The sequence below is a fragment of the Hylaeus volcanicus genome, chromosome 6 (genome assembly GCF_026283585.1).
Source record: "Hylaeus volcanicus isolate JK05 chromosome 6, UHH_iyHylVolc1.0_haploid, whole genome shotgun sequence".
NCBI classification, from domain to species: Eukaryota; Metazoa; Arthropoda; class Insecta; order Hymenoptera; family Colletidae; genus Hylaeus; species Hylaeus volcanicus.
The window spans coordinates 13,633,947-13,641,871 of NC_071981.1; the positions used below are offsets into that span (position 1 = coordinate 13,633,947).

General features: G+C 38.5%; 1 protein-coding gene and 1 non-coding gene across 3 annotated transcripts in view; both read right to left on the minus strand.

The window, feature by feature from the left end:
- Positions 1–7,925, minus strand: part of LOC128878060 (uncharacterized) — a 45,542-nt gene that overhangs the window by 21,812 nt on the left and 15,805 nt on the right. The gene's annotated exons all lie outside the window — the stretch shown is intronic.
- Positions 7,053–7,124, minus strand: Trnaa-ugc (transfer RNA alanine (anticodon UGC)). Its single transcript has one exon. It is a non-coding gene; the product is annotated as a tRNA-Ala (tRNA).

Consider the following 7,925-nt stretch of genomic DNA (forward strand, 5'->3'; position numbering starts at 1 on the left):
GTGTCAATAGTATCAACAGGGTCAATAATGCCTAGTATGCCAATAGTGTCGATACTGTCAACAGTGTCAATTATGCCTAGTGTGTCAATAGTGTCGATACTGTCAACAGTGTCAATAGTATCAATAGTGCTATTATTGTCATCTTTTGTGAATAGTGTCGATACTGTCAACTGTGTCTATAGTATAAATAGTGCTATTATTGTTAACGGTGTGAATACTGTTAATAGTGTCAACAATTTGAGAACGTCAATGGTATCAATAATGATAATACTGTTAACCTTATCAATTGTGTCAATAATATCATTACTGTCAACTGTGTCTATAATATCATGAATGTGAATAGTATCAATAAGTGCTGATGCTGTCAGTTTTGTCAATAGTGTCAACAGTGTCAATAATGTTTAGTGTGTCAATAGTGTCGATACTGTCAACAGTGTCGACAGTTCATCATCAATGTCAATCGTATCAATAGTGCTAGTACTGTCAATTTTGTCAATAGTGTCAAGAGTGTCGCTAATGTCAATTAGTGTCGATAGTGTCAACAGTGTAAATCCTATTCATATCATTCGCTTCAGTCACTATTCCCATAATTCGTTATCCCTGTTATTCGAGTAACCAACGAAAAATCAACTTGCAATGTCGCATGGAACGCGAGCAAAGTATAATAATTGCGGAGGGCGTGAGCAAGGGGGCCGGTTGTTTCCTCGCACGTGTCGCGCCATATGTCGGTGCACTTGGTGCAACGGGTGGCCCAAGGGCCGGCGACTTGCTTTACACGCCGATCACCGCTATAAGTTATGTCAGAGGATCGACAGGGGAATTGCTGGCACGCATCAACGCGGACCTGTTGTGACGGTGCGTTCTAACAGCGATCAAACGCCAACGGCTATCGATCTAATTGCAATAATTTTTGCGTCATTGAAACTATCGGGGATCGGCTATCGCTCGCATTTCTGACGGAAATTATTCGAGAAACGACTCGTTACGAGCCGCATGGCTCATTTTATCCCGTCGATCGATTCAGATTCTTTTTGCGAAATAGGGATGCTAGAGGAATTTGTAGATCATTAACGAACGCTGGGATAGATTGTAGTACTAACTCTAGTATGTTGGTAATTTTATGTGACCTTATTGAATACATTGAATTACTAATATTAATTGATTTCAGTCCATTTCATCGATCTCGACATATTATATCATGCAGGATAAATCGGGGATATAGTACGTAATAATTAAACTGCGGATGTTTACGCATTTATGATAAAAGGAAGTCTAGAAATATCTAGGAGAATGTTGCGTAAATACAAAAATATATAAAATATTACACTGTTTAGAAGATGAGACATGTTTTCATTTAAATTACAATTCTTTATCTGAACCTGTAACGTGTATCTGAATTATCTGCATGTGCAAAAATTGTAAAACTCCATAAAAATCTGCAGCGTGATAATAATATTAGCTAGGTGATAAAAACAGAAGGAGAAACTCTTATGCACAAACTTTTATGCGCTCGTATGTGCATCCATTATTCGCGGAATCGACTCTTGTGCTGCGTCGTTTCTTCACTTGACGACCCTATTTTTTCACGACAGATTTGTCGTGACCCTGTGTACGTATTAAATGGTCCCATCGCTATCGAAAAGGACATCGATAAAGGGCCCCGTTTCCAGTGGACAAATTCCCTAAGAAAACAGGCCTTTAGAGGGCCCAGAATGCATGATCAATGATACTAATATTTTTCTACGTTTCATACGTCGCGGTGTATGGAAGGTGCACGAATAATGCAGACCTTTGTCGAAGCTGCTTACGAAACGGTGGTCTCACGAACGAATGCTCCTTAATCTGAGAAGGGATGGCGCGTCGAAGAAAAGAAGGAGGAATCGGGGACCGTGATAGATGTTGGGCCCGATCGTGCAACGTCCTCGAAACGAGCAAAACGAAGAACAAACGAAGGGAAACGGACTTACGACTTCGGATGAAGTTTTTTTTAGAAAATATTTTTAACCCTGCTTCGCGTGTCGATACATTTATCTTTAAAAATTTGAGGTTTATTATTACGAGTAGAAATTAATTCCGTGTCTTTACAATTACATAATTACTAGACTGCGGATCTTTATGCGAACTAAAATCGTCGCGAACGTGGCTACAAAAATTGAACCTAAATAGGAATTTATTCCGTAATATGTAACTTCAGTTTCAATCATTTTTATATTCTTGCATAATCGTTTGGATTTCGCAGGTTCTTGTACGTTCAAATTTCCTATAAATGCATAGAGATCCGCAGTCTAATAATTACTTACAACAGTACTCTAAATAGAAATATTTACTGGCCTTTTTTTTTTTTCATGTTTAAACCACACAGATTTCTTCGACATTCAGTTCTATATGTATTCTCTTGAAATGTGTAACTGAGGAGACGTTACGCTCCCGAGCCTCTCCAATTAGGAAAAAGATAAGTTCGTGCTGATGAGTGTTTCGAAATTTAATAAAAAAAACCACAGAAATTTTCTAGTAACGGTATAATAACTATGTGAGAGAGGTGAGAAACTATTGTGAAATGAGACAGATTATCTTTTCTTGTGACACTTAAGAGTATGAAAAGTTGCATGATTTTTTTATATAAATAAATCGTAAGTTAACCTTAGAAAGACACAGAATTAATGTCTATACCTAGAACTAATTTCTATACCTAGAACTAATTTCTATACCCAGAATTAATTTCTATACCTAGAATTAATTTCTATTCCTACTCTATATCAGAGATACATATTATAGAATAAAAATGATAAAGTGAATGGTATAGAATCAAATATACGATAAAATTTACTGTACTTTTACTTTTAGTATTGCTGTGATGATTTGCTATTCCTTTAACCTACAGATTACTCCTGTTGTTCCGGTACCAATTGGCTGAAATAATTGACTGTCAATGAACAAGTGAATGGTATAGAATCAAATATATGATAAAATTTACTGTACTTTTACTTTTACTATTGCTGTGATCATTTGCTATTCCTTTAACCTACAGATTACTCCTGTTGTTCCGGTACCAATTGGCTGAAATAATTGACTGTCAATGAACAAGTTGGGTGGGCGAATACTCCCCTGATCCGATGTAAGAATTTTGCCAATCTCCGAGTTGGTGGACTAGTGAGTCACACCCACTGGAATCATTGTGCTCGGTGCATTTACCAGGAGATTCTTCGACAACGATACCCGCCCGATTCCTCGCCGTTATGCCATTCCGCAGGCACGGTGATATCGGGGAAACAACAATGGCGCATTATACCGGAGCGTGGTCCGAGGAATCGGGCATCGGGCACGAGAACTCCGCGGCTCGAATTTTTCGCGGAGGATATCGCGATTACGATGTTCCCCCGTTTCCAGATCGCGGCCATTAATTCTGCGTTTCGTTGCACGCTTATTATCCCTCCGTTTGCCTTTCATATTTGCTTTGCTAATTCGCAGATGTCGATCGGAGAACGACTGGCCAGATCGCAGCTCCCTGCCAGGGGCGAATCCACCTTCAAACTAACGAACCCTTCCCTCTTCGAGCTCACTCGAAACTTATTTTGATCGGATTGTACTTCGAGATAATGTTTTCCCATTTATATGCTTTGTTCGTGTTCGTTTCTGTCTCAAATTTAGATTTTTCTAAACAATTATTCGTTTGTTATTCGTCAATCGAAATCTCTATACGGGGCGTCTACGTATAAGTTCGGAGATACGCAGCGTGTCGATTCTACAACAAATTTCCAACAGAAAATTACTCGTAGACATTTTCTTTGTGTCGCGTTATTCTCGAGTATTTTCACTTTTAATTTTTCTTCTGTGATTTTGACTCGACGCTCTTTAAACGGCCATAACTCCACCAAATTACCGTGCAAACTAAAAACTAAGTGTGCCATTCGAAAGAGCGTTAAATTTCCCATCTGTCTGGTGCGAAACCAAAATTTATTACGAAGATTGAATACGTGAAAAATTAGGTCGAACTTTACATTGTGAAAATTTCCAAAAATTTGACTTTTTCTGTATTCGTTATTCGGTTTCAAAGACATAGTTGTTTGGCGAGCACTCTTCGGGAAAAACTTCCTCGAAGTCTCAGCTTTTGAATGGTATTGTCAAAAAAAATTCTACGGTGGTATTTTAGGGAGAAAATGACGTTTAAATGGTGAAAAGCGTGAGTTTTTAGGTGAAAATCGATATTTTTCAACAAAAATCGACTTGTCACTTTGAAATTAACTTGACATCGGGTTTGATGTATTTTTTCGTGACGCTCCCGAGCCTCTCCAATTAGGAAAAAGATAAGTTCGTGCTGATGACTGTTGCGAAATTTAATTAAAAAAAAAACCACAGAAATTTTCTAGTAACGGTATAATAACTATGTGAGAGAGGTGAGAAACTATTGTGAAATGAGACAGATTATCTTTTCTTGTGACACTTAAGAGTACGTTTCACATATTAATTTGAGAAATAGAAGTATAAATGGCACGAACTTTTAGGACGACCTAACGGAATTGACACCCTGCGTATGTCCGGACTTATACGTAGACATCCTGTATACAGATATTAAATTCTCCTATTCTCCTATTTCTGATAGGTTATCTTTATCCGTATTCAGGGAGAATAATTTTTTACCAACACGGCCCTGGCGTTGCCACGTGGTTTTATTTATATCTCGTTCGACCCAGGGACTGCTAAAAACGCCTTACCCTACTAGCAAATTCGCGATGAAAGATAAATTAAATTTCGTTTGCCTTCCTGGCGATATCGCAACGTAAATACTATGTGAGCGATGGAATTGTGTCGTGAGAGTTGCAGAGTAAATGCGAGAATAAAAGTAAGAGAAAGGTAGGAGAGATTGGAAATTCGTTTCGTGAATCATCGGAATGGGACTGCGTGGGAAACGTTTACGGGCGCGCGACAGTTAGCAATGATCGCAGAAAAACGAGTAACGCGCTATGTTGAACACGCACGGCGTACGACGTGTTCGACAGCCGATACGTCGATTCCGCGGACAATTGCGATATCTCGCGCACGGGAACTGGAACGATCCTAATGAACGGAAATTCTTTCGCGTGTATTTCATTCAGCCAACGTTTCCTCGTCCCACGATGACAAATATTACTTGTTGCTGAATTTATCCTTTTTAACACGTTCGCTGGCAGACTAATACTCTTGAAAATTTTTACTGCGATTCAATTTTGTTTACAGACTTTTGGAAACTGCGTAATGAAACATTTATGTTTGGTATTTAGTAACTTCGTCAAAATTCAAGTATTTCATTTAAATTCATTTTCTATGACACTTAACTTTCAGAATTAATAGTTATCGTTTTTCAGTGAAAAGCACTGTCACCTATACAGGGTGTCCCAAAAGTCGGGGAGGAGCCGGAAATGGGGGGTAGCTGAGACGATTCTGAACAAAAATTTCCTTTGCAAAAATGTCGGATGGGGCTTCGTTAAGGAGATATTAAGAGAAAACCCCGACCAATCAGAGCGCGCGTAGACCGTTGGAGCGGCCGCGGTAGCGAAGGCTTCGCGCTAGACGGCAGCGTCAATGTCCTTCGATGCACGTCGAGTCACTTGTTCGCGTACAAGCGCGGCCGCCAGCGCGTAACCTTTGCTACCGCGGCCGCTCCAACGGTCTACGCGCGCTCTGATTGGTCGGGTTTTTTTTATTAATATCTCCTTAACGAAGCCTCATCCGACATTTTTGCAAAGGAAATTTTTGTTCAGAATCGTCTCAGCTACCCCCCATTTCCGGCTCCTCCCCGACTTTTGGGACACCCTGTATATGGGTGACGTGTGGCGATCAACGTGTTAAAAGCTACAAGATTGTTGCAATGGAAGTATGCTAATCAATTAAAAAAGAAATATCCGTAACCTTACTTTCTTGAAAAAAGTTAACTAAAAACTAATATTTTGTTAATGTATCACAGTCCTTCTATCTTTCGACCTTTCTATGGAACAATGTTTTCTCTGAAACCCTGTATTAATAATTATACATTTCCTTTAGTATATCATTACTAATTACATTGCCATGACGCGAATTTATTGCCCGTGATAACCTGATTTTAATAAGAGAATACGTGTACCTAATCAGACTTGGAATGCTGATGGAGTTTAGCGAGGTAATTTGTGTTTCCAGGAAGTTGGTTTATTATGCCCCTCTGATCTGCACTATGTTGATTAGGTTATTATCGTTATGGATCAGACTCCCATACCATTTTTCAGACCGGTTGGATACGTTTGCAATTTAGGTATCACAAACCATCTCGGTGGAAAATCTGTATTTTTTCATACATACTTCCTTTGAGCCCTAACCACGCGTGGAGGTTCGACGTTAGGCGAAGAAGTCTGGTTAGCTATAGGTTAGCTTAATGAGTCATTAACCATTCAGAATCGAGGTATATGTACTTGCATATTTCTTATTCTCTTTAGGGAATGATCTTGCTATAGAAGCAACATGATCTCTCTTTTCGGAATTATTTTTATATCCTCTTTGTATATGAATTGTTTGTTCAAATGTATGCGAAGATGTTTAACGAAAAATTAATAAGTCTCGTTACTGGAGTTATGCGAGTTCGTAAACCTTGATTGGGACGTTTCATCGAAATCGTTACAAAGATTCGATATATTTCTACAAAGAAGTGTGTATCATTGGCAAGAAGGATCAGATTAGTTTTACAAATACAATAGTTTAATCATTGCATGTATCTATTAATTTCAACATTTTATTAAACTCTACTATTTATCTTAGCCATTTAATAAAAATGTACTCTTGATGATCACGATACTTGACCACAAAAGAAATAACAAAGAACGAAAATTGATAAATTCAATAGTTTAATCTCTGTAATTAAATTCAAATATTTATCTAGCTATCTAATAAAAATTATGTGTTTGGGATGGCCACTCAATAGCAAACTTCGATAGTTTAATCTCTGTAATTAAATTCTAATATTTATCTAGCTATTTAATAAAAATTATGTGTTTAGCATTGCCACATTTGAAAAAGAAAAAAACAAAAAAAAACGAAAAAAAAAAGATTGGAGATGCCGGGGATCGAACCCGGGGCCTTTCACATGCAAAGCGAACGCTCTACCACTGAGCTACATCCCCTCTCGAAAGATACGGCTCAAGTAACGTACAAGTACGTCAAGCGTGTACGCGTGAGCGTTTGACTCTTGTTCTCTATACGAAGAGTCGTAAACTATCGACGATTCCCCAACGACGAAATGAATTAATAGCGCGGTCTCTTATTGGCCGCGAAGAACCCAATAATTTCGACGGGAGACCCGAGCCCTCGACCGTCGCGCAAATCATTTTCAGCGATGGGAATGGCCCATTGTGATTCGAATACACTTTATGCGCCGCGTTTACGACCAAACGGATCCCACCTGCAGTGCCGCGTATCGTTTCCGTTCCTCTTCGACGATTTATACATTTCGTACAGTTACGAGGAAAGTTACATTGTTTATTAATTTGTTCGTTCAATTCACTTACGAAAGGAATTACCACTAAACCTGCCACGACCGGTCAAATGGCCGTTTTCAAATTTTTGTATACAGTTCTTATATGCGATATATAAAGTACACGCAATTATTTCATGCATTATTCAATTTAGTTCCACGGAAAATATTGTTGCGTATTTTATTGAGAAAAATGTCTTCGAGACTAATAGCTGAATCTCTAGTCAGTGACTCTGTCGGTAACAGAGATGCACCAGTATTTATCAAATTGTTTTATCAGCTGCGGACTATTATACTAAAACATCTCGCACTGTATGCATACGAAACACTTGCGTTTTACCGTGGCTAGTTAGGTTCGTGTACTCTTATTACTAGACTACGGATTTTATGCATATATAACAAACTAATATAATAAACACATACTAAACGTAATCAAAAGGAATGCGCACTT